Genomic DNA, 23,640 nt, shown 5'->3' with positions numbered 1-23,640 from the left:
TTTTATTAAAACAAAAAGTGTATATGTATGTATGTGTGTCATTAAGGGGAGTGTATTCTTAGCAATGATAAAAGTCGAAAGGGTTACCATCAAGATTATTGGGTGTTGCGGTTGAATTGTATGAACACCTTTATTTCATATCAATGATGGATCCAAAGCCCTTTATTGATGTACAAGTGGGTTCACCCCTCTAAGTTCTTTAATTTAAGGATACATGAGATTGATGTAATTTCATTTATACCTGGTTTCTGGTTGGCATTAGTACGTAGTTGCCAGAGAAGTTCTTTTCTTTCTAGCTTAAGGGAATCATAACCTCCCCTAATGTCCCTGGTCTGTTGGTCAATAACCCTAAATTTGAACTGGTGGTCACCATTGTCCAATACATGCCTAGCCAGAGCATTAGTCATATTCATAGTCCTAATGCTGTATAAATGTTCATAGATCCTTTCCTTAAGCTTTCTATTGGTTTTCCCGATATAGAAAGCTGAACAACTCATACAGTTTGCTAGGTATACCACTAATTTGCTGTTACAGTCGTATTTAGATTTAGATGTAAACTTTTGTTCACCTATTACAAAGTTCACCCCTTCCTCTATGTGTCTACAGTATTTACACATTTGACATTTAAACATACCTAGTTTGGTTGAGTATGGTTGTTTAATTCCTTCTAAAAGTTCCTTTAAAGAGTGGCTGATACCAAGGAAAAACAAAGAATAACAACAAAAAAACATGAGAGGGTCATTTTATACCATCAATTGTGTTACCTTGGTTGCAATACTATTAACCACTAATAGGTGGAACAACTTAATTAATTAATTGGTTTTGTAAATCAGTATGTGGAAGTATTTTAAGGCTGTGTCCTTCATTTGATTGTGTAACATTTTTGAAAGCTTCTGAAGAAGTTGGTTATTTGAATCGACGAAAAGTGTACTGTTAATATCGCGCTTAAAGTCATTAAATTCTGTATATTTAGCGGTGTGGACTCCTGGTACATTTATCTATTTACCACATATATACATGCTTTCCTACACAGTTATATTACGTAGCACAGTGTGGGCGACATTGACCAGTGATACTTTATTATTCAGAGAAACTGCAACTCTCACAATCCCCTATAATACCATGGTGGACAGAACCAGCACAGGTTATATTGGTCTGAATTTCTCAGCACAGTGTTTGTATCCAACGTACATGTGGGAGCAATGTTTGTTAGCACTACCTGACTGTTGCCACACAAAGTTCCAGATTACACATTAGTATTATGCACATACATCTCACTCTGTTACTGTACACACTCTGGTCACAGCTTGACAACATGGGAGTGTGGATAGGGTATACTTGAAATATTACTCTCCTAACAGTTTCGGGGGTTGTTACAGTGACAGGTGTATTCTCATGATGGTTGACGATCACTTGTATTCCCTGTTTGCTGGCTTGCTACAGTGACAGGTGTGTTTTCATGATGGTTGACAATCACTTGTATTCCCTGTTTGCTGGCTACACATCTGGGATCTTCCTACAGACTTACCAGGGGGACGGGAGACAGGCAGCAGATATGGGCAAATATACTGGACATTCTGACCTCATGTGTACAGTTGTGGGGTACGAATCTGTATGCAGTCTAATTCTACTCCCAGGATTCAGATCATGGCTATGTCTGCTACAACTTAAACACTGTCCATCACAGTTGTGTCTGCTATATTGATATTGCTGTATATCTCCAATCTGCTTTCTGTCTTATTAAACCCCTGTGCTTATGCATTCTGACCTTGTATAACAACACTCTTATACAGATTTCCTAGACAGTTATATGTTGTAGGACAGTATAGGTAACAGTGATGTGTAATACCTCATTATTCAGAGCAACTGCATATCATTCTTGTATTTCTGGGAACAGTGTTGGTATTTGACAGACCTGTGGGAGGAATGTTTATTAGCATTAACTGAAAGTTCCCACACACAGTACCAAGTTCCACATTACTATTATGCACATACATCTCACTCTGTTACTGTACACACTCTGACCACAGCTTAACAAGTTAGGGTGTAAATGGGACATACGTGGCTTCTTAATCACATAAGGTATTGGGGAGTTGCTAGTGTGCCAGGTTTGTTGTCATAGATGTGTGTCAATCAGTTGTATTTCCTGTTTATTACCTATACATCTGGAATCATCCCACTGATTTCCCAGGAGGACAGCTTGATAGGCAATAGATATGGGCCACTTTAATAGACATTCTGGACATATCTGTACAGTTGTGGGGTATGATTCTGTATGCAGATTACTGCCACTGGCAGGATTCAAACTGTGGCTGTGTGTGCTAAATAAACAACAGTTCACATCTCAGTTGCATGTGCTATTCGGTTTTTGTTGTCTGCATTTTTCCTGTTTACTGTCTCTGTGTCTCTCAGTTGTACTAAATGGCCTCTGGGGATTACACCTGTCATATACAGGTATTCCTGCACATTCAATTTATGGTGCATGGTGTGGGTAACAGTGCTTAATACAACAGTACTATTACATGATTGCAAATCTACATTACCATATGATACCAGAATATACACATGTAGTCCAGCAGTTAGACCAGTTTTGTCAGGATATTACACTTGTATTGATATACAACAATATGAGACTCTTCCTGCCATATTCTCTAGTGTATGCAGTACTTACCTTGAACAATACAAGTTTTATACTAGCAATTAATTTACTACTACTTTTATTTTTATTTCCTATGACAGTAAAAACATGATTATTACTGACCTGCCTCGCATCGCAACCTCACCAGGCAGCTGATGTGGGCCTCCTGGTTCGCGGCCCACTCCATTGCAGCTGTGGGGGACATCAGAGGAATATTTAGCCATACATACCCATGATATACCTGAGCTGGCAATTATTACACACATACTGGGGTGATACTTACACATGTCTGGCACATCCCCTGATGCTCTAGCTTCTTGGAGCCACTCCTCCAAGAGGTCCCCCTTCTGCCGCTTCAAGTCAGCATAGTGGTGCCTGACCTGCTCACCAGTTTGTGGTGTGCCAGTGAGACTGGTGAGGTCGTGGGTGAGACAGTCCTAGGCCTCCGCCTTATATTGGGAGCCCTGGTACTGTCCCTGTAGCAGTCTCTGTGCATGGTCTTTAACTAGGAGTCATGCCATGACATTGGACTCCTGGATGCACCAGCACTGCACCTGGAAGTGCACTCCTTCTCCCATTAATGCCATAGTGCCTGCAAGGGGACGTTGCAACCAGTTATGGGATGTATTCCCACCTCTTGGGTTTAAGTAAGGCTGATTTGTAGCACATTTCCATGATTGGCTGGTTTTGAAAAGGCTAAGCTATGGGCAAACCTGCTTACCTAAGGTTGGCATTGTTTAAAAGGGTATACCACTGGGCACAATGCGTTAGCTGGTCTACACATTGCTCACACCTCCTAAGCTGGCCTGCGCAATGCTTAGCATTGCTTACATTAGACTTTCATTATAATGCCTTTTTGGCATTGTGTTATTATTCATTACACCTTATATGTATGTCTGGTATCCCTGATTGATGTGTATGTACACTCTGTGGGGTCCTTGTGTTTTATTGGGGACTTCAACACTCTATTAAAATCACACATCATGTCTGGGCTTACTGCTGTAATCCAGTTCACATATTTATGTTATGTAGTGGGTTATGGCACATATGACTGTATACTGATGCCTTTCACAGGTTCAGTTTGGTTATACTATGGTGAGGACTTGTTTGCTACTACCTTGTTCTTCTGTATTTCTGTGATGGCTTGGTGGATAACTACTAGGAATATGATGTATATGGTCCTGGGTTCAAGACTTATATGGCTGTTTGTTTTGTTGATGGGCAGAACAAGACCATTGGATACAGAGTGATTAAGGCACTTTTGGGCAGTTGTACAGGGATTTGCGTGATGGTAAGCACTGCTAACCTGCCGTTACATCTGCTTACAGAGAGTTAGCTTGAGAATTGCTTAGCCAGTGTAGGCATTGCTTACCGCCACTCAAACAGGGTTACACTCTCTTACTATTGCTTAGATATGCTTACTACTGCTTATTGGTCCTTAGACCTGCTTACTAGTGCCTTATTCATTATGACACTGACACTTCACATGTGCATTTACTGCAGTACTCCAGTTCATAAATATATGTTATTTAGTGGGTTATGCAACAAAAATATTGGTCATAACATGCTTTGCCATGTAAAATTGGATGTGCTGCAGTGGGACTCAGACCGGGAATGCCTGCTTGTAAGGCGAATTCCCTGCCCACTACACTATTACTCTGCTGCTTCATTTGCATATATCTTCCATGTTATCCTCTTCAGCCTTTTAAGCTGTTTTAACCATAGCTAAGCGATGGGCACACCCTGCACACCTAATGTTTGCTGTAATCGGATGTTTAAAAAAAAAAGAAAAAGGTTTCTTCATTTAATTTCTATATTCTGTTGCTGTTATACACAAGGGGGACTGTTGGTGGGAATATGAGGTCACCTGTGAGTGGTTTCGCTCATTGCATTCCCCTTTCTGCTGTTCTACATTGCGGTGGTGTGTTTATTCTAAGAGCTGTACTCTCAGACACACCCCCTGCACTCTTAAATACTCAGTTTAAGCCTAGGAGCTCGGGCAGTGCACATCATTAATATGCATGGCATGCTGTCGTCCTGCTCCTAAACAGTTACTTCCATGCAGGACTAAGCTAGTCCTGCATGGAAGATTAGTAAATCCAGGGGTCTGACTTATCAAAAATGTCAGCAGCATGTGAATCTGATTTTGTAGGCTTTATAACTTAAGATCTGGCCAAGCAGTGCATGATAAACTGCAATGTTTCATTCATATGTATCAAAATAATCCTTAAATAGATGTTATTTATTTGTGCTTGTATGTTTGGATAGATGGGTTGATGTGCAGTTGAAAGCCCAACTGCTCACAAAACCCGTTTAAGTGGTGGCCCTGATAAAAGTCTTCCTACAGACAAACTAAATTACAATATCCAGAAAAAAAAGTTGTTTACAGGACTGAGTTTTCATATGCTTAAGTAATAATCGCTGCACTCTAGGAATGTATATACATAAAGAAAAATATAGCATACATACTGCAGAATAATTTTACAGTAATTACAGATGTTGATATTTAAGAAAAAAAATGACATTAGTAAATAAAAGCATTTTAAGTGATTCATATAGAAGAAAGAAATGAGAAGGGAAATTTAAATAATTTGTTTGGAACAGTGATGTAAGCTTAGTTGATGATTGTTTTTTTAATAAATACAATTCTGAAAAAAAGATTGTGATAAAAATAGTTATGAGAAAGAAAACTAATAATAAATTAAGGGGAGAAGAGTGAAGTAGGAATGTAGAAGTAAGTTTTAGGAATATATATATATATACTGAGAGAGTACGAGAAGAATGAAGGCAAATTTTCAGAGCAGGTAGGTGGTGCAGCAACATTAGAATTAATGGCAATAGGTTCATAGGTTGGTACTAGGCTATTGACCCTAGGGCCTATACAAGCCTAGCCATAACAATTCCCTGGATATTTCTTCCCACAGTATTTACTTCCCTGGACCCCTGTCTAGTAGGGCGACTGACATGATCCCCAGAGTGAATTTCCTATCTCCCATCCAATAGTCAAGTTTCCTTTTGAAGAGGGCCAAAGAGGCACTCTGCTTGACATGTATGGGCAGTCTATTCCAGAGTATGGGGAGTCTCTGGGTCAGGAACCTATCCCTCCTGCATGTTTTGTTCATTGTGATGACAAGGTTTAGATCCCTGGAGTGTGTGGCTCTGAGGGATTGGGATTTCTTTAAGTGGAGCATGTCCTACAGCTCAGAGTTTGACATGGCCTTGTATGTTAAGCAGAGATCACCTCTGAGTAGATGATATGCACAGAGTATAGCTGGAGTTTTTTTTAGACAGTCAGTATAGGGCATCTGCTTTAGGCCTGTGATTCTTTTAGTGAGGTATTTCTGTGACCTTTCCAGCTGCTGCAGATGTCTTGTGAGGCACATACTAAACAGGGTGTTGTACTCTATAATGGGTCTAATGAGGGATGAGTACAGTGGGACAATGACTTCCTTTTTTCTGGATGAAAAGCCCTTAGTGATGAGGTGTACCACAGAGAAGGATTTCGTGACTCTTGTGGCGATGTGGTTATCGAAGGTGAGACCACTGTCCACCTGTGTCCCTAAGTCTCTCATCACACTTTCGGTGTTTAGTGTACTGCCACCTATGTGGTAATTCATGGGTACATGTTTTTTCCCAAAGGGGATAACTATACATTTCTTGGCATTTAGCTTGAGCCCATGGCTCTGGCACCAAGCATCTGTTTCTGTAAGGCCCTTTTGAAGAATATCCACATCATTTGGGGATTCAATAATGGCTCCCAGTTTGCAGTCATCTGCAAACTTTGTTAGCCAGAGTCCCTTACTGTTGGCCTGTACTTCAGAGAAGTAGATGCCAAACATGAGTGGTCCCAGGACTGAACCCTGAGGTACTCCACTTGTCACTTGTCTGGAGCTGGATTTGAGGTCGGCTACTTTTACAGCCTGGGTTCTGTTAATAAGCCAGTTGGCAACCTATCAAGTGACATAGAGATTTATGCCCAGCTTAGTAAGTTTATCTATGATTCCAGAGTGGGGGATGGTGTCGAAGGCCTTGGTGAGGTCCAGATAGGCTGTGTGGACCGCCTTATCCTCGTCCACAGCTCTGCAGATTGATTCAAAAAAGTCAATCAGGTCCAGGAGACAAGATCGGCTCTTCACGAACCCAAACTTTTTACGTTATATTTGTACATGAACCTCACAAATATTTTTTTAGTTTCTTTGAAAGCAGCTTCTAATTCTTCTCTATCCAAAGTACAGGAAGGAGAAAGTTCCTTATGTTTGAAACATGTACAGAGTGAGGTGAATCATCAAAGTGATTGATTTTCCAGCACAAGCATTGCAATGGAAATATCAGAACATAATAAAATTGCCCCATTTATATATATATATATGTATATATATATATATATATATATATATATATATATATATATATATATGTATATGTATAGACACATTTATATTTACATACAGTGACATTTATATATATATATATATATATATATATATATATATATATGTATAGACACATTTATATTTACATACAGTGACATTTATATATATATATATATATATATATATATATATATATATATATATATATATATATGTCTACCTGATAATGCCGAAAGCTGGAAATGCCGACAATGAGAACACTGACACCAAATGTTTGACAACGTAGATGACCGACAGTTGAAAATCCCAACACTGACAACACCGACATGTCAAACGAGCGCTAGTGTGTAACTATGCAGTAGTGACGGACGGCAGGGTTAGGGTGCGGGTAAGGTAAGTGTGCGATAGTGACGGACTTTAGGGTTAGGGTGCGAGTAAGGTAAGTGTGCGATAGTGATGAACTTTAGGGTTAGGGGTGGATTAAGTGAGTTTGGGTTAGTGCGCGGGTCATGTGAGTGTGCAATAGTGACGGACCTTAGGGTTAGGGTTTGGGTTAAGGTTGGTGCATAGATAGTTGTGTTTGTAAGGTTTAGTGTAGGTTTGTAAGGTTTTTGATGTGCTTGTGTTGTATGTGTGCTTTTTGGACAGGGTGATTTGTTTTGTTTGTTGACTGTCGGGATTGTGGTTTGTCGGGCGTGTGAAATTTTGTGTTTTTGAACTATCGGTTTTGTGGTGTCGGTGATTTAGTTGTTGGTGTTTTTGCATGTCGGTGTTTTCAGCTAGACCCATATATATATATATATATATATATATATATATATATATATATATATATATATATATATATATAGATAGATATATATATAGATAGATATGCACACACACACACACACACACACACACACACACACACACACACACACACGTGTATGTGTGTGTGTTTGTGTGTGCGTGTGTGTGTGTGTGTGTCTATGTGTGTGTGTGTGTGTGTGTGTGTGTGTATGTTTGTATGTATGTATGTATAATTTAGATTTTTTGAGATTTTAGTTTGTTTAGGATATGAATTTGCACATGATCTGTAATTCCTGGTTTTATCTCAGGTTTGTAAAGCATATTACATAGTATCTTTAATTGAGATTTTTAAGCATTCTCGCATTCTGCTCTTTCAGTTTGTTTTAGTACTTTACAATGATGTGTCTTAATTAGCAGACTAACTGCAAATCTTCTCACTTTATTATACTGTGTCATTTTTTTCTGAGGTTTTATGAACATTGTTAAGGATTGCAAGTGTTTGTGAGTATGCTGATTTAGCAGTCTGATATTGTACACATATTGTTTCCATTAACTGTATAATGTTCAAATACTAGCTGTGTTGGTGCTTGTTTTCCAAACATCTCTATCAGACATAGTACAGGTTAATTATACAAATGGTTAGTGATGCAAATAAAATTGTTATGGAGCTGTTACATCAGCTGCATTCCCAATTTTGAAACCTTAAGCATTATTTGTATTTTGTGCAGCTGAAGTAGGTCTTTCTATCTTTGAAATGCTTTGTCTTAATTACATTACTGTAATCATACTCAATGCCTGCATGATACCCTTTTCTGCTTCATTTATTACAATGTTTGGTGTATACCTATGTGATCTTCAAATCTTTAATGTGAATTGATATACACTTACTCATGTGGGCAGTGATAATTAGTGGAGAGGTTGCATCTGAAGTCATGCTGTTCGGCTAAAAATGCTAGCCTGAGTTAGAATGCTCTAAATCTGCTTTGAAAAAAAATGGCATGTTTCTAACTTACACGAGGGATCAAAAAATAGCAACCACAACCAACATATGCTGAACAGTAGTAAAATATCCATATTTATTGCTGAGTTTTATTCTTTTGAAGAATATATCATAAGGTAAATAAACTGAATGAGCATCTCTGACATAGCAATAGTTCCTTTCAATGTTCTTGCATTGTGTTATTGTACATCAGATTAATGGGCATATGTCTGCCAAAAAGAATTTTGAGTGGAATTAGTAGTTGCAGAGCTAAATACCTTCAAATGCCTCAGGCAATTTGCACTTGTCCAGTTATAAGCTTCAGTGTGTCTTCTGTCTGATTTTTTTTGTAGACATCTTGCATGCCTTATTAAATAAAATCTGTTTTTTTTTTTTTTTGCAGACGCTGTATTGTATACTGCATCAGTTCATGAATGGTAAAAATGAAACTTAAAACTGAAGGTCATTTTCAGTAGATTTTTGCCATTTTTGTATTAAGTATGCCCAATTCATATGGATATTGTCACTTTTGTCAGTTTCATAACTGTTATAATCTGAATATTGCTCTTTTATATTACATGTTTCTAATGAACGTAGGTGACCACTTTTCTCATACCTCAGTCTAGCCATGTAGCCATTCATTATAACTTTCTGATAAGTAGCATGTTGTGCCTTTCTTACACGGAAATAATTTCAAATCCAATTTAATATCCATGTGTTCATATCTGAATTTCTCTTTGATAAACATCATGGTTTCCGAACCAGTCATTTAACCATGAACTTGATGCTTAACTCTTGTGAATCAATCTGTCTATAGCATAGTCAGGAGTCATTCAAGTGAAGCAGTTTTTATAGACGTCAGCAAAACATTCAGCTCTGTTTCCTACGGTTATTTCCTCATGAACATGACCATTCTACTACTTCTTGAGTGTATGTATGTTCTATCATCTATTGGTTGACCTATCACCTGTGAATTCAACCCTTTTATGGTGCAGGCCTAGGGAGAAATGCTTTACTCATATGCAGTTTACTGATGGACTATACCCTGTCTCTTTTTACATCTTTAAAACCCAGAAATTAATCTACAAATAGGAATGTACATGGAATACCATGAGTATAAAGAAAGTGAGCTCACCATGCAACATTGGTTCATAGGTTCATAGGTGTTTATTAGGCTAATGACCACAAGGGCTTTTTAAGCCTAGCCATGCATCCCAAATCTCTGACAAGTTGTGATACCCTTGATAAGTGTAAGCATGGGCCTGGGAGATGAAACATTTACAGGTTACCTGTGTCCAGGTGCCAAACTAGAGATACATTTCTAGTGTCCCATCCAATTGTCCAAGTTGCACTTGACTTGGGTTAGGAAGGAACTCTGCTTTACATTAATGTTCCATAGACGCAGTAGTCCCTGGGATACATAACAGTTAGTAAGCAACATTTGAAAAAATGATATATGTATTATTTACATATTCAGAACTGACTTTGATCTACTGGATGCCCGCTTTAATCAAAGGAAGAGCAACAATGTTGTATGAATATTGTGCATTGCTTACAGAGATTAGTTCACATAATAATAATAAGCAAAGAATAGTAAATGTGCATCTACAGTAAACGTGGAACATCAATTGTTGAATACACATGAAATCCAAAGATATAGTGCCTACCTGATGACAGATGATTAAGGAATAGGATATATTTTAGAGCAAAAGATGACCCACCTAAATTTGTTGCACATGATAGTAGCAAGAGGTGATATGATATGCCAAACCAAGACAAGTGTACAGCAACTCAGCTGCTATAATATGCAACAGAAAATGAGATGCATGGTAATTGGACTATGATTGAAAGTAGGAGGTCCATTGTGCTGAAGTAGTGTATACTAGAGTAGAAAATGGCACATTTAAATCTAAAGTAGATGAGAAATTTAAATTTAGGGCTCCAGCTACCTTCAAAGTAGATTATTTGCGGTTCTAGAAATTGCCATTTATTCTTCCTCCATAGCAGTAAATCTAATTGTCTCAGAAAGATAATTTCTTAACTTTTTGAATTTTCCTGCCATTATTACTTTATTACAAATTCGAACCAAAAGACCATCCAGAGTAAAGGTGTAGCTGTAAAACAAACAGCGATCCAAAAACAAAGCAGCTAACACCAGCATAAGACAATAGTAAGTTTAATAGCAGCTAAGCTTTTAGGTATCAAGTACCCTTCCTCAGTGCTTAATGATCTTCACCATAAAATTCATAATTTAAATACACATCTCAATTAATTAATTAAATCTCACAGCCAAATAATTACAACAATCAATCCTTAAAAATATATGCAGCAAATATACAAAAATATATGTGTGAAATGTTAAAACATTGCATACATCCTCAAAGGGAATTATGTATAAATAATGAAGAATATGATAGGTTAGAAGTTATTATAGGGTTACTGAAAACAATGCTGAAGGCACAAGAAGCAAAACTGATTACAGACCAGACAGCTGGCATAGCAGCAAATGACAGAAACCAAAAAAAGCTGAAAAATGAGACACAAAGAAAAGTAGTGCAACTAGTTACTAGTTTCAAGTATGGAAGTGGTTGAAAGGAAGGGAAGTCTGAATAAGGATGTCAGGACTCAAAGGGGTTATAACCAACTGGCTCATTATGTCAGGGTAGTGTGTGACAGACGAGGATGAAATACGCTAAAAAGGTAAGGTGTACAAAACAGTGGTATGACAGGTACTTTTTATAGTATGGAAACCCGAGCACTGAAGGATGTTAGCGGTGATAGAGATGAAGTGCCTGAGATGGGTGGTAGGATGCACAATCTGGAACAAGCAAAGAAATTAGGACATCAGAGCAAATTTCGAAGTAACTCCAGTTGCAGGGCAGGTTAAAGAGAACAGATTACAGTGATTCAGGCACATGTGCAGGAAAGCAGAAGATGATTTGGTGAAGAAGATTTGGGAGAAGCAGGAAGAAGGCAAGAGAAAATGAGGACTTCCAGTAAATGGATTGATTCTGTGAGAGATCTGTGACAGTCAGGCATATCCATCAAACAAGAAAGGAGAACTTCATTGAATTGAAAGAGATAGTGACAACTGATGTGACACCCTGACACCATGTACAAAACAGCAGGTGCCAACCCCCTTCACATTCATCACAACTTTGAATATATCCAACTTAATGTTGAGAATATGTGCGCAATTTTAACTACTTAACTAAATGGTCCAACAAGTATTCAGTAAGGTATTCATGTGAAGTATGCAGGGGCTATGGGCTTAGTCAAACTCTGCCATGACCCAGCTAAATAAATCTGAGTAACAGTATTTATAGACCTTGAATACCAGATCTGTGTTACTTGTTAGGCATTCAATGAATTACTTCCTTGGGTTATGGCTAACACCAGACACACATTTATTTATATTTATTTATTTTTATTTACATTTGTTTACAGGGAAAGTCCAACTGGGCCAGAAGCCCATTTTCAGCAGAGGTCTGGGGAGAAAAGCTCCACAGAAATGTAAGCAATATACAATAATTAGATTGTATAATAGTATACAACCAGTAAGATGCAGAACACGCAAAAAGCTTTATACTGTATAGTTATAGAGCACAATTAAGACCATTAGTTCCCCTGAATTTCACCCATCACAGTCTGAGCCCAGTGTCTTCTAGTAGAATCTTACCAAGAGTAATTGACACATGCATAAAGCTGGGCAAGGAGGCTTTGCTCCCCATCACTGTACTGATATATGTTCACTACCTCTGACCATCCTCTGCTTTGCACCTTACTTTGCAAAACACCTTTTCCCTTACCATACTACTGTACTAGGTACTCAGACACACTTCTCACACAAAATCACATTTGTGCACAAACTCACAAACACGTATACACACACTCACACCTCTTGCACCTACCCACTTATCTATGTCAAAAAATACAATTGTTGGGGCAGCTTTCATTCTCAACCCCTTAACATTCAGCAGTATATCACACTAATGCACTGTAAATATTAAATATATGGAGCTAAGAAATCAACATAACCTTCAAAAAAGAGGCAACTCCATACTCTCCTCAAACATGATGCTCTCCATACCATGGCTGCATTGATGTACTGCTCATAAAAGTCTCAAGAGATTAAATTATATACACTTGATAAAATTCTACCACCACTTAAAATGTATTTGTCTGAGTGCTGAGAGTGTAGGCCAAATTCTAGCTACTTAACTAAATGGACAGAAGAGCATTCAGTGGGGTATTCATGTGAAGTACTCACGTTCAAACTACTATGATGCAACTAAATGAATCTGTGAATGACATGATTTATGGACTCTGAATTCCAAATTTTTATTGCTAGTAATGCATGCAAAGGGTGAATTATTACCACCACGGTAAAAGCTCAGTCCCTTCTAGTGCAGTCTTACCAAGATTACCTGACTTAACTTGTGCACACACACACACACACACACACACACACACACACACACACACACACACACACACACACACACTCGTGCTCGAGAGACAGTTTTATACTGGCTATTGGTATATGTCCACTAATAGTACCTATTTCTTGTGTTTTCTGTGCTTAATGGCAGCAACAAGACCAGTCTGGTGCCAAAGTCTCAAGTTAAAAAATGTTCTTCCATTCAACAAATATATTAAAATGCAATAGCTTATTGCTAAACAGTGTTGCTTCATAAACAGCAGATACCAGCAGTGCTGTGAGGTTACTGTTTATGAGCTAAGTATTCACCAACAAGCTTTTCTAAATGAAAAAAAAAAAAAGAAAACACTTTACATAAAACATAACTCATATAAAACCATAAAAATACCAACGAAACATACAAGCCATTACATTGACTGCATATGGGGGAGAATAAAGAAAATATCTGAAACAGATAGGTAATGAAAGAATAACTCCAACTGCAGCTGAATAGTTTTGTTCTTACCATGTTCTAAAGAAGGCTGTTTTCTAACTTCCACTAAGTCAGTAAAATATCCAGTGGCTGCAGATGACACATAAGAAGATTATTAATGTTTAGATTACCATCCGTGGGGAAGCAAGTTGTTTTCTGTTTCTCTGCAGCCCCTGTAGAAATATACATTGCTGTTTTAGGTATGAATAGAGTTTATCAAGTCCATAACACAAAATAAAAAAAATACATGTCCCTTGCCTTGCAATTTACAGGTTTCCCAAATCCAAGCAACAGCCCCAAACAGAAAGGAAAGGGCAGTAGCAGCTCTGGTTCAGAATTCTGATGTGATTAGTGTATTTCAAAACTAAACAATTGTTTTTTGTTTCTTTGTTTTTTTATGTCTTTTAAAGAAAACTGCTAGAGCACTCAGAGTTCCATTTCAACATGAAATATATAGCTATCTACAGCAAGTAGTATGAATGAACACACTAAACAGTTCCATTTCACTAAACACATCTAATCTACCAAAAAGAACAGTTAAAAGAGCACATATACACACACACCACACACACACACACACACACACACACACACACACATACACACACACACACACATATATATATATATATATATATAAATGTGTGCGTGTGTGTGTGTGTGTGTGTGTGTGTGTGTGTGTGTGTGTGTATCTATCTATCTAATAATCTACCTATGAGCACATACAGACACATATGCATACAAATATATATTTCTCTGTATAGTCAATTCTGAAGCACAAAATACTGAATGGCATAATCTAAAAAAACATACCTACAACATCTAACTTCACAACTAAAAATATAAACTACCCCCATCCGACAAAAAAACTAATTGAAAAAAAAAAATAAGCAGTCTATTTTTTTTCAGTTTAAATATAAACATAAGAAAAATAAATAAGTAGTAATAGCACAAGATATAATCTTTGGTGACTGCTTCAAAGAAGTCTATCAGGTTTAGGAGACATGATCTGCCTTTTACAAACCCAAACTGTGTGGGGTCCAAAGTTTGGAGACCTCCAATGTCTTTGTTTATGAGTTCCATGATGATACGTTCCATGGCCTTGCAGACCAGGCTCGTCAGGCTAATGGGGTGGTAGTTCCCGGGGTCTGTTGTGACCCCCCCTTTATGGAGTGGCATAACCGTCATGGTGAGCCATTCAATGGGCACAAAGCCTGAGGTGAGGCTATGATTGAACATAGTACTTAGTTGGGGTGCCAGTTCATTCTGTAGTTCATGTAGAAGGCAGCCTGGGATGTTGTCAGGTCCCATGGATGCTGTGTTCTTGGCTTTGGAGAGTTTGGTTTTTACCTGTGCAGCCGTGATTACAGGAACTTTGCATTCTTCCGGTATAAAGATGGGTCCTTTAGGAGGTGAGAGGGGGGTAAAGTTAGCACTGAACCTATCTGCCAGGATGTTGGCAATATCAGTTGGTTCTGTATATTTAGTGTCATTGTGCTGTAACTCAGAGCAGATCTGAGTGTTGCCATTGAGATTCTTGACATATCTATAGAATGCTTTGTGGTTGTCTTTAGAATCAGTGGCGATTTTGTTTTCATAACTAGCTTTGGAGGACTTTATGACAGATCTCAGCTTCTTACTGAGGCTGACCAGGGAGTTCCTCCAATCGTGGGATTTTACTCCTTTTTTGCAAACTTTAAAAATATAAACTACCCCCATCCGACAAAAAAACGAATTGAAAAAAAAATAAACAGTCTATTTTTTTTCAGTTTAAATAAAAACATAACAAAAAGAAATAAGTAATAATAGCACAAGATATAATTTGCCTGAATAGTGGTACTGTTAGATAAAATGTTTTAAGGAAGGTATGGTGTAGGGTTGGCCAGTTTCTTTCTTCTGTTGTACAGTTTGTTTATTGCAGAAGACCACCATATTAGCTTCCTTTTTTTTGGAGGATAGCATCTTGGTTCTGTTAGGGATAACATGATCCATGCACTCGTGTAAATGCTTATAAAGTGCATTTGTGTAGGATTCAGCAGTAGTACCTCTATTGTCCATCTGCATGGGTGTCATGAAGTTTGCCACGTCTGTCTTAAGAAGTGTGAAGTTGGCTTTGGAGAAATTTTTTACGGTTGTTTTCCTAATGGGGTGTGGAAGCGTGATATGGATGTCTAGGGTGATTAGCTCGTGGTCATATCTGACCAACGAGGAGCTGACCTCTGGTGTGGAACACCGGTCACCCATGTTGGTGATGACCAGGTCTAGGATATTGCTACCCCTGGTGGGGATGTGGATAAGTTGATCCAAGGCGTTGGAACTGATGATTTCCAGAAAACATTGAGCGAAAGAGTTGGTACATGAGTAGTTTTCCCAGTTAATGCTAGGGTAGTTGAAATCACCCATTATTAGAGTGTTGGGTTGTAACTTAATATTTTCCAGTGTATCAAGAAAAGAGGAGTGGGAATCCTGGGGCATGGTGAGCGGTCTGTAGCAAGCTACAATCTGGATTGCGGTTTTGCCCAGAGTTAGTTGAACTTGGATAATCTCGGATGCATTATGCTGAGCAACTAGCTTGGAGATGTGGATATCCTTAATGAATATGGACATACCTCCACGTTTAGTGTTTCGGTCCAGGTTTGGTGGACGAAAGGTGTGGTATGTATTGTAGACTGGTAATGCAGGGGTGCTCTCTGAAGCTTTGAACCAGGTCTCTTTCACTGCACAGATGTCAATGTTCTCCATTTTAAGGAGTGCCTCGAGTGAGTGCATTCTGAGGTTTAGACTTCTAGCATTGAGTAGCATTACCCTCAAATTTTGCTTGGTTGTGCCTGTTGCGGTGGTGAATTTGTGATTTGAACCTTGCCTAAAAAAGGCACTATAGGGGTGGCAAGAGCCTTTGCCAGTATCTGGAATCCCAAGGGCAACAGGTGCAGGCCATCTCTGGCAAAGCAGCGTGGTCTGTCGATCATGTCATTCTAAGCAGACACTGGATTCCCTTAGAATGATACCAGAAGCTTATCCAATTGTTAAAAGTCAATCATTTTATCCTTGTACTGTGGTATCATTCTGGGTGATGGCAGGATGCTACTCAGGGCTAGGGTCATACCGGTCTGGGCTACAAGATCAGAGAGCTCTTCCATGTCTCTTTTCATGTAGTCTAGGGAGGTACGTCTCAGGTCATTCACACCAACATGGACAATGACAGAGTCATATTTGCACTTGTTGTGGAGTGACCTGAGTGCATTATGTGGCAGATCCTGGCACCTGATAGGCAGCTGACAGTAACTTTTTCCTTGTTTAGCCTGGGAGTGGAACATCAGTGTGCATGACTATAGAGTCACCTATGACTAGAGTGTTGGGTACGTTATGTCTTATGGGCTGTAGTTGAGTGGCGCACTGAGTATGTGGGCTATGTGTCATTTGAGTTGTGTTGAGGGGGTGGAGGTTGTTTGCATTTATGCTTTGAAGGTCTTGGTTGTTTGGGCAGATTTTTACTGAGAGCCTCCGTGAATGTAGGTGTGTGTTTTGTGCTTCTGTGTGTGTGTTTTGGTGGTGTAGGTTTTGAGGGGCTATGTGATGATTGTGGTGCGGTACAAGTGTTTACTTTCTCCTCTTGACTGTCTAGTCCAGTCTTCGGTGCAGAGAACTTTGCTTCCAGTTTGGCTATATAAGTGCATCTCTCACAGATCGTAATGTTGGGTGGTAGGAGGAGAGGGTTGTCTGTGTACATGAGGTAATTGCTGCATTGTCCCAAGATGCCCAGATTCATCAGGTAGAAAGGAGAAAACACTGGGAGCTGACCTTTAGACATGCCTGATTAGGTGCTTATTTATTAAGTACTAAAAACTGTTTTCCTCTAGACAAGTGAGGAAAGTTGAGTGGTGTTGTAATTTGTAACTTATTTAGTGCTTAAAATGAGTTCTGAACAAGTGCTGAGCTCAGAGAAACAGATTTGAGTGCTAAAACTAAAAAGCTGGCTATTTGCAAGGGAAAATTTGAAGAACAGACTTTATGGCGCCAGGAATAGTTTAACCCTAGTTAAGTGGGGGGGGGGGGGCTCAGGAGCTCACAAACAGTCCTGGACACAGCAAATCCATATCTGGACAGCACCTTCCACAGGAAAGGGGGGAAGCAAGCTTATAATTTTTTTTCAGTAAAAGTGGAAATGGAGAAAGCTGGAACATAAGTTAATTCAACGTTAAGAATCTGAGTGGGTTATCCTTCACACATTGTAAGCCTTTTGCCATTTTTACAAAATATTTCTTTGTCTTAATATGTAACTCTGCCCTTCTGAGTGTCCATTGAATCCCTTTGTTTAACGTAATATTCTATTAGGTGTGCATGCCCTGGTCTAGCAGTGAAATTCTCGGAGTATTTCTTGAATTACTTGAACCTGGGTGGGAGAGATCTTCTGTGGCAGAGCTGCATCATCCACTCTCATATCAGATCTACTTTCAGCAAGAAAGTCTAACACAATGTCCCCATCTGATTTCTCCTGTAACTCCATGTAACTTACTGCATTTATTGAGTATCAGTGACTATGGTGATAGTGCTTTATAATCTTAACATAATAAAGTCTGTCTTCCTGTCTCATGCCTGGCAAGTTTACTAGGTAATTCACCTACCTTATGTATAGTATTAAAGGTCACTCATATTCTCCCAGTAGCATTTTGCTGCACAGTAATAAGCACTATTACCTTGTGTCTTATAGTGTATTCTCAGGCTGTTGCAGTTTGAGCATACCAAATCATTGTGTAAGGGACTGCTACAACAGTCCTACAAGATACCTAACCATGTTCCTGAAATCTAGGACATGTTCCTGAAATCTAGGACATGTTCCATAAAAGTCTCATTGTTTCACAAATTAAGTCTGAGTTCCCCCTCACCAAGTGACAATAACACAATAAGACACTACTCAATATTTTAATTATAGGAGACTCTGTTATAAGACATACAGATGTCCTGCTCGCCAGGCTGTATAAGGAGAAAATCACAGTCAGTTGTCTGTCAGGAGCCAGTATCCAACAAATCACCCACACACATTCAAGTCATTAGATCACAAGTACCAGTATGACTCTGTCATAGTCCATATGGATGCAAATAACCTGAGACATATCTCTGTGGACTATATGAAGAGAACAGATGTCAGGCATTTTATGTTGGGAAATCCACCAGAAAACTGAAAGAAAGAATAACTAAGCAACATTCAGAAATAAGAAGAAATATTGACACTAATTACTTGGCTAAGCATATCAGTACATATGGAAATGCACATAAATTCTCTTTTAGATAGAGTATGAAAGGATATATGGGGGGGGATCTTAACAATAAGCTTGAGATGAAGGAATATCAATGGATAATACACCTTTGTGCTGATGTATTACCAGATTTAAACCAGACAGTTTCTTTAAAACCTGCACTAAGGTATAAACAAATGTGTTTAAAATAGAGTTCTGTTCTTCTGCAACTATTGTATTTAACTAGGATTGATTATTTAATTGAATAATTAATGGCTGTGTGATTTTTGATAATATATAAAAATGGTTAGTATGTGTTAATATTTTATACACCGATGAAGGGTTTGTTTGACCTGAAAGCTTTGTTTTATTAAACACTTGTTCACTATCAGAGTTGCTTTGCTTGTTTCATACTGCATCTAGACTATATGAAGAGAGACATTCCCCTGGATTCATGAAGCTCCATGAAAGAATAAGGCTACTCTTGCATGGAGTGGTTCTTGTCTGTTTAAGATAGCAGCGGAACCTGCATATGCATGAAGACACATTGCTATCTAAACTAAACGGACACGAACCATGAATGAGCGCAGGGGCATGTGTCAGCAATCCCAGCACCTGAAACACACCCCCTTCACTCTGAAAGTGCCATAGAGCACTTTCTGACACGGATGAGTATCAATCTATATAATATTAGAACTATGTAATATATAGTAAACGAGTGTCCGCAGACACTGAAATGAAAATAGCTAACAATTCAGTGTCCGTGGACACTGAAAATTAAAAAAAAACCCCAAAAACACCTATAGAAGGCAGCAGCCTTCAAATGCACGCCCCCCAAATGTATGCACTCTTGCCCTAGATGCATGGAAGCAGTAGAGCAAGAAAAGAGTAAAAACTAAAAAAATGGAATAATAGTTTTTTTTTTCATGAAGTAATTCCAAAGTTTATGTGCTGCACAGCTTGTTTGCATGGCATGCCACTATGCTTAACTTGGCTGAAATCCAGAAAATGATAGACAAGTGCTACTGTGATAGAAAACACCATTAAGCTGCTGTAGCATAATGGTACTGCCATAGTATAGCATGTAAAACATGCTCAGTTCAATTCCCCCCCTCTGCCAAATTATTTAATAAACTTTTAAGGAATTTGAATGATAGATGTCAATAATATGTCTCATGTATAGCACAGTAGGGGTGGGAATATGTAATATATAAATGTAAAAAACAATTTATAACTTTAATGAAAAAAAAATAGATTTAAGCAATGCTTTGGTAGTGTAAGCATTGCTTACCTGCATTCAGCTCTACTTAGCTGGTATAAACATTGCTATGCAGATTCGCACACAACTAACCATATTACAGCATATTAAAACTGGCCAAGCATGAAAAAGTGCAGGAAAACAGCCTTATTTAAACTGCACAGGTGGGAATATAGCCATAACCATTTGGGACTGCACACAGCAGGACCGAAATGGCTGATGTCGGAAAAGGTGTGCACTTCCAAGCACAATGTTGGGGCATCCAGAAGTCCAGGGTCATAGTTGGGCTCCTAGTTAAAAACCATGACAGCATGCTACTGCAGGGCCAGTACCAGGGCTTGCAGTACAAAGTGGAGGCCTGAGACCAGCTTGCACATGATCTCACCAGTACCACTGGCATACCCTGGACTGGTGAGCAGGTGCATCATCACCATTATGATCGGAAGCAGAGGAAGGGTGCACACTTGGACCAGTGGATCCAAGAAGCCTGAGCACAGGATCTCCCACCTGTCTGTAAGTATGCAGTCTTATGTATCTCTAAATATGGAAAAAGTTCAACTTGTGACTGTGCAGGTGTGATTAATGTCTGATGTCTCCCCATACAGCTGCTGCGGAGAGGTCCCAGAATGTGTAGGCTCATGCACAGTGACTAGCCCGGCTGTGTTGGCAGTATGGTGAGTACAGAATACCCCCTACTATTAGCAGTAAGAAATCAAAATTATAGCAATGGTAGTACTGCTTGTATATATAATTGTGCTGTAAAAGTCAGGAATAAATGCCTGTGAAAGGCTGCCAGTGATATAATGGAGTATTCCCAGCTGCTGTGTAAGATAGATATCAGTAACAAACAATGTGCAATATGCAGGAGAGGAATATTAGAATACTTATGAGTGTATCTGAGTGAACCTGCCAAGAAAGTGACATGTCAGGGCTACTGTAACAGGTATAAAGGAAAATCATTCCCCTGTGCAGATCATGCAGGAATAGTAATTGTAGAGTTCTGAGTCCTACACAGATATGTATGATCCCAAACACTGGTTTGTGTCATCTCACTTGTACCTGATAAATAGAAATGTGTAAGTCCTGCAGAATGCATTAACTGAGGGAAACTGATTTAGCACTGTTTGCATACTTTAGAATGGTCATGTCAAATAACTGGAAAAGAGCAACAGTATGTATCCCCATCAGAATGTGTTTTACTTGTTTGTCTGCCAGCATGGTCCTGTGTTAAGCTTTCCATTTCAGCCGTATGTATCTGTGAATGTACTGAGAAATGTTTAAGGCTAAAAGGTGCAGACCTAAAACTTACACTGTGTACTCGGAATCTAAATTGCAATATGTGGTTGTAAAACAGTCAAATGTGCAATCCAGCTAATGTGCACATGTTTCACAAACAGTGACACCAATATATGTTGTGTATGCATAAAATGTACTGAAAATGGGAAACAAATAATGCAACGTGTGATAATAAAAGTACAGTGCACAAAAATATGTACTAGATAGAAATGTCACAAATAAAACCTAACAATTCCCCAGTAGCTCAGTCTGATAAGGACTAAGCCTGTAGATCAATTTGGCATACACAGCATGGTTTGAATTCAGGGACTGCCACTAATATCTCAGTATGGTTCTACAGTTTTAAACTGCAATCTGAATAGAAAAAAATAATGTACGGCAACACATGCATTTTCCATACAGGACACACAGGTAAAGCAATCTCAATAGAAATACTAGTATGATGTGTATAACTATGAAAGGTGTACAATTGCTGTATTGACCAGCACCAGTCCTACAAACAGATACAAGCTAGACATCCACACTCTGCAGTCTGGCCCAGACAAGCCCCTTAAGTGTCACAGTGTCACGGATAGTTTCCCCAGTTGACAACAAACCTGCACACGGAGAATGTCCCAGTAGATGTATCTGAAACAAATACTCCAGGGCCTGCAACTAAAATGTGAATCTGGAATATGTGTAGAAACAGCAATGTAATGTGCACACAGTTCATCTGGACAGGCCCACAGGTAAAGCAAATGGTATAGAAACAGGTCTGATGTGTATAACTAAAATAAGGGTACAATTGCTCTGTTGATATCTACAGTTGTTGGTGTGCTGTAGCAGCCCCATGGCCCAGCTAGACTGTAAATGTGGTCAGAATATAGAATAGGGAATAGTAGTGTGCTGACAAATATACTTGATAGCAGTTGTAAATTTAATCTGTTCCCCTTCCCCCACCACTCAACTGATCCAACCATCACACTGAAACCAACATGGGTATGTTCCTAAACAAACCTCTAGTATTGGGACCATTGTTCCATTTGGTTTATCATTATTTAAACTGTGTGCATACTAATATTCCCTGTTGAATAATCATCTTATTGCCTGTCTGACATACGAATAAATGACATGCTGTTGCAACCCTGAATGCCATTCCATATATGCATGGGTTCTGTTTGTTATGGCACTGTTATAATTGCACTGTTTTGGATTAATGGGAATATCCATGCATGCTATTTTGACTAATGTTGTAATGTGTTGTGTATGACTAACCGATATTCATTGTTAATTTCCACACCATAGCACATATGGAAAGGCAGATCTCAGTGGATCCACCTCTCCCACCCCACCTGGCCGAGACACTGGGTCCCACCATGTCTGAGACCCAAACCAGACCTCCATCATTTGCTGGTTCTGCACCCCCATTGGGTGAAACCACTGCAGGGGATGGGGCTCACCCCCTCCTGCAAGTGGGCACAGTGAGGATGCTGTCACCTGGGATGAGTTTTGTGGCATGGTGTGCAGTGTCCTCCAGACAGAGCTGGATGACCACCTGTGCCAGGTGGAGGGCAGGCTGTCACAGCTAGAGGGGCAGGCAGCCCCTCCAGCTCAGCCCCCAGCACAGCCACCTTCAGGGCTGTGAAGAAGTAGTGGTGACTGCCATCGGGTGGGGACATCAGTACCACTACTTATATCTCGGGGGCTCATGAGCCTCAGATTCCCAACCACCCTCCCCATCAAGGTGTCTACCCCCATGTGTCATACACCACCCCTGTCTGCTGTCTTCTTTGGTCTGCAAATGTAACCTATCCTACCAAACTTCCTTCACCACACTTACCAATAATCCTTCCTAAACATCCCACTCTCACCTTAAAAAAAGGGCATCTGTCTCAGAAAAAAGAAAATCCCATATATAGCTGTGCATTTCACACAGAGACGCATACCCAGCACACAATATAACCCCACCAGTCATCCATATTGCATGATCCCCACACACCTCCCTGTAGGGTGTGAATCTCCAAATTCTAAATTGCCACATTGAAAACACCTGTTGCTGCCAAAGAAATTCAGAGCTATGGTCCTTTCCCACACCCGTCCTGCACATCCCTACTTGTTTCTCCTCTTATTTGTCCCCCTGCTTGCCCCAATTTCACCACCTACCCATCTCCCTAT

This window comes from Protopterus annectens, chromosome 1.part1 (assembly GCF_019279795.1).
Source record: "Protopterus annectens isolate FY-2018-M chromosome 1.part1, PAN1.0, whole genome shotgun sequence".
Lineage (NCBI taxonomy): Eukaryota > Metazoa > Chordata > Ceratodontiformes > Protopteridae > Protopterus > Protopterus annectens.
Note: the sequence above shows the minus strand (reverse complement) of the source record.